The sequence below is a fragment of the Esox lucius genome, chromosome 21 (genome assembly GCF_011004845.1).
Source record: "Esox lucius isolate fEsoLuc1 chromosome 21, fEsoLuc1.pri, whole genome shotgun sequence".
NCBI classification, from domain to species: domain Eukaryota; kingdom Metazoa; phylum Chordata; class Actinopteri; order Esociformes; family Esocidae; genus Esox; species Esox lucius.
Window position 1 is genome coordinate 13871627 of NC_047589.1, and position 11319 is coordinate 13882945.

An 11319-nucleotide genomic window follows, 5' to 3' on the forward strand; every position below is an offset into this window, starting at 1 on the left:
TGTAACAGCACAGGCGGTTACAATTATTTCCACTATAACAGAAAGGTGGAAATACTTAATGATTAAATAAAGGGAATACATTTACATTTAATAACTTAGCACATGCTAATCCAGAAATACACTGTGGTGAGTACATACATTTTCACTTTTGTCAAATCGAACCCGGAATGCTGGCAGTGCAAGCACAATGTTTTACCAACTAAGCTTTATGGGACAAAGAATACCCTTCAGTCTTTTTAATGAAGAATATCAAATATATTTATGTTCAGTACACACTTGTTAAAAGGTATAGTTCACTAAAATCACAAATATACTAAATCTAACTGAGAACTAGTAAGACTGTTGAAGAATTTTTCCTGAGAAGTAAACTGATATGCAGTGCCTTTGAAAAGTATTTAGACACCTGCACTTTCACCACATTGTCTTATGGACTTCATTTATAAAATGTATACTTTTGGCCACTCACACACGAACCCACACGCGTTTGTTTGGCTATCCTCATGGGGACCTGAAAATAAAAATGTATAATCTTAACCCTAAACCTAACCTCAATAAAGTAACAGGTATGCCTAAACTTTACCTAGATGGAATGCCTAACCTTAACCCTAAACGTAACCAACAACACCTGGACCTTAAAGAAACGCCCAATTCTAAAAGTAAAATTAAGCCCGAGCCGGAAATTGACTTTTGCCTCATGGGGACCTGAAAAAAGACATTTGGTCCCCATGAGTATAGAAAGACCTAAAACACACACACATGCACCCGGACAATTCTTTAGGTGACCTTGAATGGCTCAGCCAAAGCCCTCACTTGAAACACAATGAACTTCTAGGGAGAACTGAAGATCACAGTTCACGGACAGCCACCATCTGACAGAGCTTGAGAGGATCTGCATGGAAGAATGAGTAGAAAAAAAAAAATACTATATACATTTCTCCAAATCCAGGCATGCAAAACTGGTAGAGTACCAAAGTAGACACAAAGCTGTGATTGCTCCCATCGGTGTTTCTACACAGTACTAAATAAATTATCTGAATACTTACCATTGTATGATATTGTCCTTAAACCGATCAGCCATAACATTATGACCACTGACAGATGAAGTGAATAACACTGATAATCTCGTTATCATGGCATCGGTCAGTGGGTGGGTTATATTAGGCAGCAAGTGAACATTCTGTCCTCAAAGTTGATGTGTTAGAAGCAGGAAAAATGGGCAAGCGTAAGGATCTGCAGCCCTTGTGGGGTGCTTCTGGTCTGCAGTGGTCAGTACCTATCAAAAGTGGTCAGAGGAAGGAAAAGCGGTGAACCGGCGACAGGGTGGCCAAGGCTCATTGATGCACGTGGGGAGCGAAGACTGGCCCGTGTGGTCCGATCCAAAAGACAAGCTAATGTAGCTCAAATCGCTGAAAAAGTTAACGTTGGTACTGATAGAAAGGTGTCAGAACACACAATGCGTCACAGATTGTTGCGTATGGGGCTGCGTAGCTTACCATGCTGACCTTTGTCCACTGCTGAAAGCGCTTACATTGGTCACGTGAGCATCAGAACTGGACCACAGAGCAATGGACGAAGTTGGCCTGGTCTGATGAACCAAATTTCCTTTTACATCACATGGATGGCCGGGTGCATTTGTGTCACTTACCTGGAGAACACATGGCACCAGGAGGCACTATGGGAAGGAGGCATGCTGGCGGAGGCAGTGTGACGCTTTGGGCAATGTTCTGCTGGGAAACCTTAGGTTCTGCCATTCACGTGGATGTTACTTTGACACACACCACCTACCTAAGCATTGTTGCAGACCATGTGCACCCTTTCATGGCAACGGTATTCCCTGATGGCACTGGCCACTTTCAGCAGGATAATGCGCCCTGCCACAAAGCAAAAATGGTTCAGGAATGGTTTGAAGAACACAACAATGAGTTCAAGGTTTTGGCTTGGTCTCCGAATTCCCCAGATCTCAATCCAAAAGAACATCTGTAGGAAGAGTTGGACAAACAAATCCGATCCATTGAGGCCCCACCTCTCAACTTACAGGACTTAAACGATCTGCGGCTAAAGTCTTGGTGCCAGATACCACAGCACACCTTCAGAGGTCTAGTGGAGTCCATACCTTGACAGGTCAGGGCTGTTTTAGCGGCATAAGGTGGACCTACAAAATATTAGGCAGGTGGTCATAACGTTAATGTGTAAGTCAACATTACATTTTTAACTCTTCATTTTTAATACATTTTATTATTTTTCAGTATGGGGTAGTGTGTAGATTGAAGGCAAAAAAAACATAGGCCTTAAGTCAACAAAATGCACAGCATTTCCAAGTTCCAAGAGTTTCAGAACTGTTTTTATTGTTCATCTAACCTAACAATCATTTAGCATTGAAACTCTGTGACTAGATTGCAGATTTCACCACCTTGAGTGAACTGAACATGAAAATGTTGATTCTCATCCAGTCTTATTCAACAATTTGTTAATATTTTGAGCATTATAAAAAATTGTAGGGGGGATCGAAAGCACCTAGCACAATGCAATTACAAAACAAAAATAAATATTACAAGTAGCCTACACGTTTATCTTGTCATGGTAACATTTACACCAACTGGATTCATGGAAGCACATGGTAAGGTTTAGTTTGGCATGGAATGATGTCAGAGAGTGAGATCTTTGAGAACAGCAGTCTAACCTTGTCGTTAGCAGATTATGCCATCCCATTGCCCAGCCTTATCCACATACAAACACACATTCTTGTCAGAACATGAAACATTGTCCACAGTTCACAAACTCTCATCCGAAGTACACCCCCTGACGCAAAACGTCCAGACCTCAATTTTCATGCATTTTTACCTAGGAAGAACAAGGCCCAACAAGCGAATAAAACATTCACTAGCCTAATGTACCTGCACCGTATCCTCTCATATCCACAATATGGACATTATCCATTATTCAGACTTATATGCACTTTCCTTGTACCAGATCGGCACGGTCCCTCAGAACTCCTTCATACAAGGTGTTCCTCTGGCCTGAATAAGGCCCTTCGAATAAGTCAGGGCTGGATCACACAAAATTACTCAGAAAACACCTTCAATGACAATCTATACATTTTAGGGTCAGTCTGGACAACTTTTGTCTCACACTGATGATGGGATAACATAGTAAAATACAATGGTCACGTTCAAAAATCGCACAGAGGAGGGCTAAATACTGAGCAAAATGGCAGGCCCATTCCAGGGAGGCATCTTCCACTTTGAGTTGGGACTTAGGACGGCAGAGAGTCAGTAGTTTAGCACAAGATCTCCCTTCTGCCTTACAACCACTGAGTGATATCAACATGGTTACGATAAAGAGACAATGTTAAATAAACAGCCATGTTTCTTTCACCCTTCTCTGCACTCCTAAACCCTCTCCCCCACCACTGTATCCCTCTGTTCCTTCCTCTCATTCTCAACCTTCTTCCCCACCACCTCAACCCTCTCATCCTCCTCCGCCTCCTCCTCGCCACATGTGAAACCACATTGTAGCTCCTTACATGCCAAAGTAAACGCCCAACATCTTTCCAACGGTGTTTACACTGGATCAGAATCCCACACTTCCCCTGAAAAGACTGTCCCATATTGGACTTGGTTAATCACACAAAACCAAAGGAGTTCCTTCACAGTGGTACACCATTGGCTGTATGTGACATCCACTGAGCACAATTAAGAAAACCTTGCACATTAGGATTTTCTTTGCATCATAAATTAATAGCGGAGTCATCACTGTATATATCCATTTCAAGCACATCCTGGCTGCACATGTTTTGATTTGAATAAAACAGACCGCACAAGTTTGTGCTGCTGGCTGAAACAGGATTAATTCAGTTTTTAGAGATATAGCGACTTCAAACAAACATCCTTTTCCTCTGAAAACCGGATGTTGGGAAATGAGCCCAGGTGTTGTTTTTACACCTGTGGCATTCAGTGGACCTGAACACCAAAACACTATTTCACATAATCAGTGGTGTTCGGGTGTCCTCCATTGTTAAGACACATCATTCAGTGGGCATCGACACGGTACCACCAAAGCTTAAAGAGTCAACTTTAAACACCAATCTCCAGAATGTTTCGGCATTCAGGTTCTGACTACTTCTACCATGGGCAAACAGTTTTGAATAGGTTCAGTCAAATTAAAAGGGGTTCAATTAAATCCCACAGGGCAACATAGATTTCATACAAACCTACATTTGGTAAGGAAATTCGCCTTGAGCACAACAACCACGGAAGAAGACACCTTTTTCTCTTGGCCTATGATACTGAATGAGATGGCTCTTTAATGGAAACTGTTCCCGTCTCGACACTGCCATCATAAATCTACCACAATGAGTGAATCACCCCATGTCCTCAGAATCACTGAGTGCGCATGTTCTGTGTGCACCTGACATGTAGGCCTACTACCATGACGACATGCTGTTCTTTCCTTCTGATGGATTAGGAAATACAATAATATTCACTTTGAGTGAGAGAGAAATTTAGAGAGAGAGGGGAGCTTTTTCTGTAATGATTCAACTTGCCACTTTAACCGTGACACTTGGGAGTTAACTAGCTACTGGTGGACAAAATATTGGAAATACCTAACAACGCATTTATATCAAGGAGTAGGGCCACCTTCTGCCATCAGAAGAGCTCCAAGCGTTTAGTGGGACTTTGCACCATTACTCAAAAAGCCACCAGTTGTTTGAGGGATGAAGGAGATGGAAATCTACTTTGCACACTGCACTCCAGAACATCCCATAAAGGTGCAATGATGTTCTGATCTGGTGATTAGGGAGGCCATGGAAGGCGACTGACATCATCCTGGTATTCATAATACCACTCTTGAATTTGTTTGGCAGTGCGTATGGGGCATAATCATCCTGGAATATTGGAACATGAGGCAACACATCATGTGTTTGCACCATAGGGGGCACAGGGTCATGTAAGAGGGCCTCAGTGCTTGCATGTTATACAACCATGCAGAGCAATCATTGGACCAGAAGACACCCACGAGATGGCTGCCCGAACCTTTACGTATGCCCCACCACGTTTAACAGTTGCCAGCAGACATTGTGAGTTGAACGTATACTTCAGCTTTCTCCAAACGTAAACCCATCCGGATGTAAGAATTGGGGTGAAAGATGACTCAGACGGTATTGGGGTGCAGGTTTTGCACTCTTCACCTCAAATAATGTGTCTTTGTGGATTGACATTGTATAGGATTTCAGAATGGCAGCCCTGCTCACAACATGCAGCCTTTGTTGAGACTGGGTCACAGAGGTGCCGATTCATTTCTGTATAATTTTCTAGGCTCTGCTTTTTGTGCATTCAGCAACTACAATCTTATACGATCTGTGTATTCTAGTACATCAGTGCCAACTTGCAACCTCTGCTCCTTTTTGCCAATGCAATTTGTCCATGTTCGGCATATTCGGTCATGATTTTTGAGACTGTTCCCTTAGACACATTAAATCATTCAGACACCATCAATTTGGCCTCTTTAGAACTCAGTTGTCTGATGTTGCTTTGAAAATTCAAACATCAAAGTGCTGATTGTCAGAGGCATTTTATAGCTGATACCTATGTTGCTAATTGGCAATCAACCAAATGTGTAGTTTTTTTATTACTTCAGAGTAAAAGCCCTTTTCCATTTGGTGTTTCCATTAATTTGTCCATCTGTATTATCAGATACCAGATAGCAAGAAGTTGTAGACTAGAACTTTGCCATGCATTAAACAACCTAAATACATACTTGCTATCATAAAGGTTTTTCCCTACTAAGAATGTCTAAAGCTTTAGCTAATCTGTTTTATGTTGACTTGATCAGAAGCCGATAGTGAACCATTAGTAGCCCTACTGTATATAACGTGAGCTCATACATTTGTCTACTAATACAAAGGCATGGACGAAAACAAATGCACATAGAGCTGTCCTTAAATGGTGTGAAAGCAAATATTAGTTGCATTTCCGGATGTCTACATAAACACTTGTATCAGTGCACTACCAGTTTATGCTTTCGATGATATACAATGTTATGGAAAGGCCAAAGCCTGCAAATGCTCTATCACATTCTTATTGGCTGAAATTACAATCGTAATACCATTGTACTGCAAGCCCGTGGGTTTCATATTCCTATTCAAAAGAGCAAAGTGCTTGGATGAAATTGCCGAGGTAGTTTTAGACATCTCACCTGTATCCTTTGTAGCTTTCTTCGTTAATTTGTAAATTGCGACATATTAATTTTTTGTAGAACGGCCGATCTTCATAACTGTTGCTCTACAGCCATTTTGAGCTGTACCTGAAGCCGAGGAAGGCGGGGTTTGAGTATTAAGTCGACTCTCTCTCAGTGCAAATGTTCGTGAAATGTGAACTTTTAAAACTGACCCAAATCGACACTGAAAACGTAGTATGTTTTCATTACATTGTGTTCAATGCATTCTTTTTAAGAATATCATCTGTTGCAAATGCACAGATAACAAAACCCCCTTTTCCAGTCAAATGGTATGGCTTATCTCGTCAAATGTAGCCAATCAGCGGCGTTGAAATGTAACCCTCCAATGTTGTCAAGATAAAGGGGTGGTCCGCTGCGTTTAACGCTTTCAAATAGTGGTAATAGTATGTATGATGACAAAAAACTATTTCAGTTGTTTTACATTCAGTCAGCATGTGAACATTCGTTGATGGACAGCTTTTAAAAAAATTTGCATGTATAATATAGTGTATATCCCATTACCAGCCTATCATAGAATTTGATGGATTTACCATAGGCATTGTTTTTTGTAGTTGGACCCACATTATTCGTTTTAGTTGATATTACATAATTTAGTAGGTTATATCAAATAAGAAGAAGCCTGATTTTCCAGCTGTATAATAGTAGCAGTAGTAGTTGGACAAGGAGGAGCAATTTAAATTAAAAAGTCTATCATTGCTTCTGTAACAAAACACACACACACACACACACACACATTCACAGTTTCTGGGTACTTGGCATCTCCCTGATGGTTCAGAACAGTACACTGTTGACTTCCTGGAAGTATTCAGGCGTGACGTTGTTAGTTTTGCTGCGATCACAGTCACTTCGGGCTACACATGTCCTGTTCTGTTAACCGCCGTCACAGGCTGTGGTGAATGGTCCCTGGCAGGTGGTGTTTCTCATTGCTGTGAGGCATAATAAGGGAGAGGGGGGCTTTTCACAGTCTCAGGCTGAGAAAAACACATTAGGGCTGCCCTGCTGCTGAGGAATCCCCTTTCAAATATATATACTATACAAGCAAGGATGCACACACACACACACATATGTTCTCTCAGTCTCAGAAACAAAATATGGTGTTAGAAATTCTACAATCAAATACACATATCACAGGCCAAACCGGGGTGTACTTCCAATAGGATGTCGTTTTGCAGCAACAGAGTAGCAGGTATTGTATAATGAACGATGTGTTGCTGTGTTGTTATCTTTCTTGCTGATTGTGATCCAGAAGCGACTTATCAATATTTCGCATCACCCCAAGCCGGAAGTGAACAAAAACATTGGTGAATGATTTCAAAATAAAATACTGACGCTGTATTCGTGTATTTTTTTTCTTCCATCAGACTGATTATTGTTGCCGAACAAATTACTAATCAATGTGATCATTTAAAATGATTAGATTCCTGAGGGTGTTTCTGTATTTAACATTACCATGTTGAGAAAAGCGGCCATTTGAAGGTTGTGTGCATATGCACAATACACTTGAAAATGCAGAGAAGTATGGTGGTACTGCACTACTTTTTGGGATCAATACCTGAATCTTTGCTTCATCACTAAATAGAATTAAGAATGGGCTGTGCTCTGGTAATGACAGTATTGATTGGCTCACAGAAACCCTTTCAGGCGCTTGGTTGGAAATAACAAAGTGGCTGTCATGGATGGAGGGATAGGTTAAAGAAAGAGTGAGACAGAAAGAGACAGGTGGTTTGGCCATTTAGTTTGCCCATTAAGTCAGGTATTTCAATTAACAGTCACATGCAAGCAGACATCCTGCAGTGTATTTCTCTCCGCTTCATAATGCACCACTACTCTACCCTCTCCAAGCTGAAGTACTAACGCTGAATGCCATGGCCCAGTGGCGTCGTTAGCCCCGGATCTCAAATTGACCAAAAAAATGATAATAAAAAAATATCCCCTAATCTATTCATCTATAATTCAGATCGCACATTATGACAATGTATAAGTGTAGCCCGCTAGCATGTACATCTGAATTTTCCTCATGTACATTCAAAACCCTGTACTTTCAGTCCAGGGCGGGAAGGGAGGGTGGGCTAAGCCCCAAATGTATTGGGATCCTAGCGACGCCTCTGCCGTGGCCTATATATGCATCAGCCATTCATTTCATTCACTGTAACAGGTTACATTTCTTATTCATTTTTAAGTAGCTTTGCAGCAGTCCCCAAACCTTTCTGTCCCTGTGACCATCAAATCACAGTCAACGGCTCTTGGGAAGCTACAGTATCTCACAAAAGTGAGTGCACTCCTCACATTTTTGCAAATATTTGTTTATATCTTTTCATGTGACAACACTGAAGAAATGAAACTTTGCTACAGTAGTGAGTAGTGTAAAGTAGTGAGTGTACAGCTTGTATAACAGTGTACATTTGCTGTCCCCTCAAAATAACTCAACACACAGCCATTAATGCCTAAACCGCTGGCAACAAAAGTGAATATACCCCTAAGTGAAAATGTCCAAATTGGGCCCAATTAGCCATTTTCCCTCCCTGGTGTCATGTGACTCGTTAGTGTTACAAGTTCTCAGGTGTGAATGGGGAGCAGGTGTGTTAAATTTGGTGTTATCGCTCTCACACTCCCTCATACTGGTCACTGGAAGTTCAACATGGCACCTCATAGCAAAGAACTATCTGAGGATCTGAAAGGGTGGGGGGTCAGCCTGTCAGTGCTCAGACCATTTCATTGCACAGCATCAAATTGGTCTGCCGTCCCAGAAGGAAGCCTTTTCTAAAGATGATGCCCAAGAAAGCCCACAAACAGTTTGCTGAAGACAAACAGACTAAGGACATGGATTACTGGAACCATGTCCTGTGGTCTGATGAGACCAAGATAAACTTATTTGGTTCAGATGGTGTCAAGTGTGTGTGGCAGCAACCAGGTGAGGAGTACAAAGACAAGTGTGTCTTGCCTACAGTCAAGCATGGTGGTGGGAGTGTTATGGTCTGGGGCTGCATGAGTGCTGCCGGCACTGGGGAGCTACAGTTCATTGAGGGAACCATGAATGCCAACATGTACTGTGACATACTGAAGCAGAGCATGATTCCCTCCCTTCGGAGACTGGCCCACAGGGCAGTATTCCAACATGATAACGACCCCAAACACACCTCCAAGACGACCACTGCCTTGCTAAAGAAGCTGAGGGTAAAGGTGATGGACTGGCCAACTTAAACCGTAATGAGCATCTGTGGGGCATCCTCAAACGGAAGGTGGAGGAGCGCAAGGTTTCTGACATCCACCAGATCTGTGATGTCGTCATGGAGGAGTGGAAGAGGACTCCAGTGGCAACCTGTGAAGCTCTGGTGAACTCCATGCCCAAGAGGGTTAACCTATTGAGGATCACTATTTGCCAAGTCGAGTAACTGTTATTACATTGCATTGGACTTGCCCATGAAATGTAATAAATCTTCGCAGTAAAGGAATCATTCTATTGCCGATTATTACATTTACTTGTACATTTTCCAGACACTCTTGTCCAGTAAGTGGGTGTGGTCCATTTCATACTTTTTCATCCTTTTCCTCTAATTGAGACATTTTCAACTGAACAATTGTTATTGTGAAAAGTACATTAAATGGGTGATAATACAATGAGTACCAGGTTATTTTCTGGGATTTAAAAATAAAACGTTAAAATTCTGGACCACTTGCGGTACCCCCGGACCACAGATTGGGAACCACTGACGGAGGATGATCTTAGAAAATATTCCCCTGGCAGTGTTCTCCTTACGCAAATAAAAAGGATTTAGGCTGCAGAATCATGCTCATTATGTCAGTGCAGTGAGGGGGTTTTGATGTTTGGAGATGAAATGCTTTGAAATGAAATATTCATTATTTTTTTTTAGACGGGTTAATTATGTATGTATGTGTCCACTGTCAAGTTGAAGCTTCTGCTCCTGTGAGGGACGTTTCAGGCGTACCTTTATGCCAATGGTGCGGAATAGATTCCTCCCATATTATATGGATGTCTGAGGTAAACTCATACTCAACCTCACGGAAATATTAAATGAGGAGTGTGCATAACACACCTCAGTGGACACATTGTATGAGCAATGAGTCATTCCCCCGCTCACAATGGTCTAATGTGAATGTTTGTTTCTTTATTGAGCACATTCTGTCAGGTCAGAATGATCCGGCACTGGGTAACGTCTTTCGTGAGACAACATGGAATATACATTTAGTTATTATAGACTTTAGTATTATGAAATTACTAGAATTTTCCAGCATGTTTTATGCCTTTTTTGTCCCAACAAAGCCATTGTGGTTAAGACATGCTGAGCGTGAGATATTTTCTGGGACGCCATGTTCAATAACAGATCACTGAGGCACTGAAGTGAAGAGCATTGAAAGAGTCACTTGCACATTACGGACCATTGATTTAGATGGGAATGTCCATTCTAGACATTATATTTCTATGGCTCAGAAGCTCAAACACCTGGAGTCTGGATGCATGAACATATGAGATTTTCTTTTTCTTCTCTGGATGACTGAGAGGATTTTGTTGTGTTCATTTAATGGGGGGGGGGTTGGGGTCCTGATGCTAATCCCCTTTTGGTGTTGTTACCTCTCTGCCCCTCTCTCTCGTGTCATCGCCCCCGTCCCCGTCCCCCCCATTTCTGCACCTCACTTTCTAGTCTGTACCTCTCTTTCAACTCTCAAGGATGAAGTCAGGGCAAGGAATGATGCCGCCCTCTTTCTATTGCACTCCCCAGAGCTGTAAAACCTTCAAATGAAACACTTTACTTTTCTAAAGTTTTGTTTCTACCAGATGGTGTTAGGTCAAGGGTTGGGTGCAATAGATTTCTAATGTAATTCCCAATAGTGGGACTCATGGTGTAGAGCACATGCATTAACATGGAAAGCAATATTATGGATCCTGGTTCAACATTTTATTAGTGTCTATATGTGCAGGTCTGTGTTGAAACCCCTTTCATTCCTTCCTTACACACAACATATTACAACATCATCAAAACACCTAACACAGTAGGTTTCTGTCCCATTATCCGTCAGCACAGCCTTGAGTTATTGGGAGCGACAGGATTAGGCACCAATTAT

General features: G+C 41.8%; 1 protein-coding gene across 2 annotated transcripts in view; it reads right to left on the reverse strand.

Moving 5' to 3' along the window:
* znf438 (zinc finger protein 438) overlaps positions 1-6303 on the reverse strand; it is a 53099-nt gene extending 46796 nt beyond the window's left edge. For both annotated transcript variants that reach the window (XM_010885584.3, XM_010885579.3), the window contains exon 1: positions 6196-6303. The gene's annotated coding sequence lies outside the window, so the exon portion shown is untranslated. The remainder of the gene's footprint in view (positions 1-6195) is intronic.
* Between the last annotated feature and the right edge of the window lie 5016 nt (positions 6304-11319).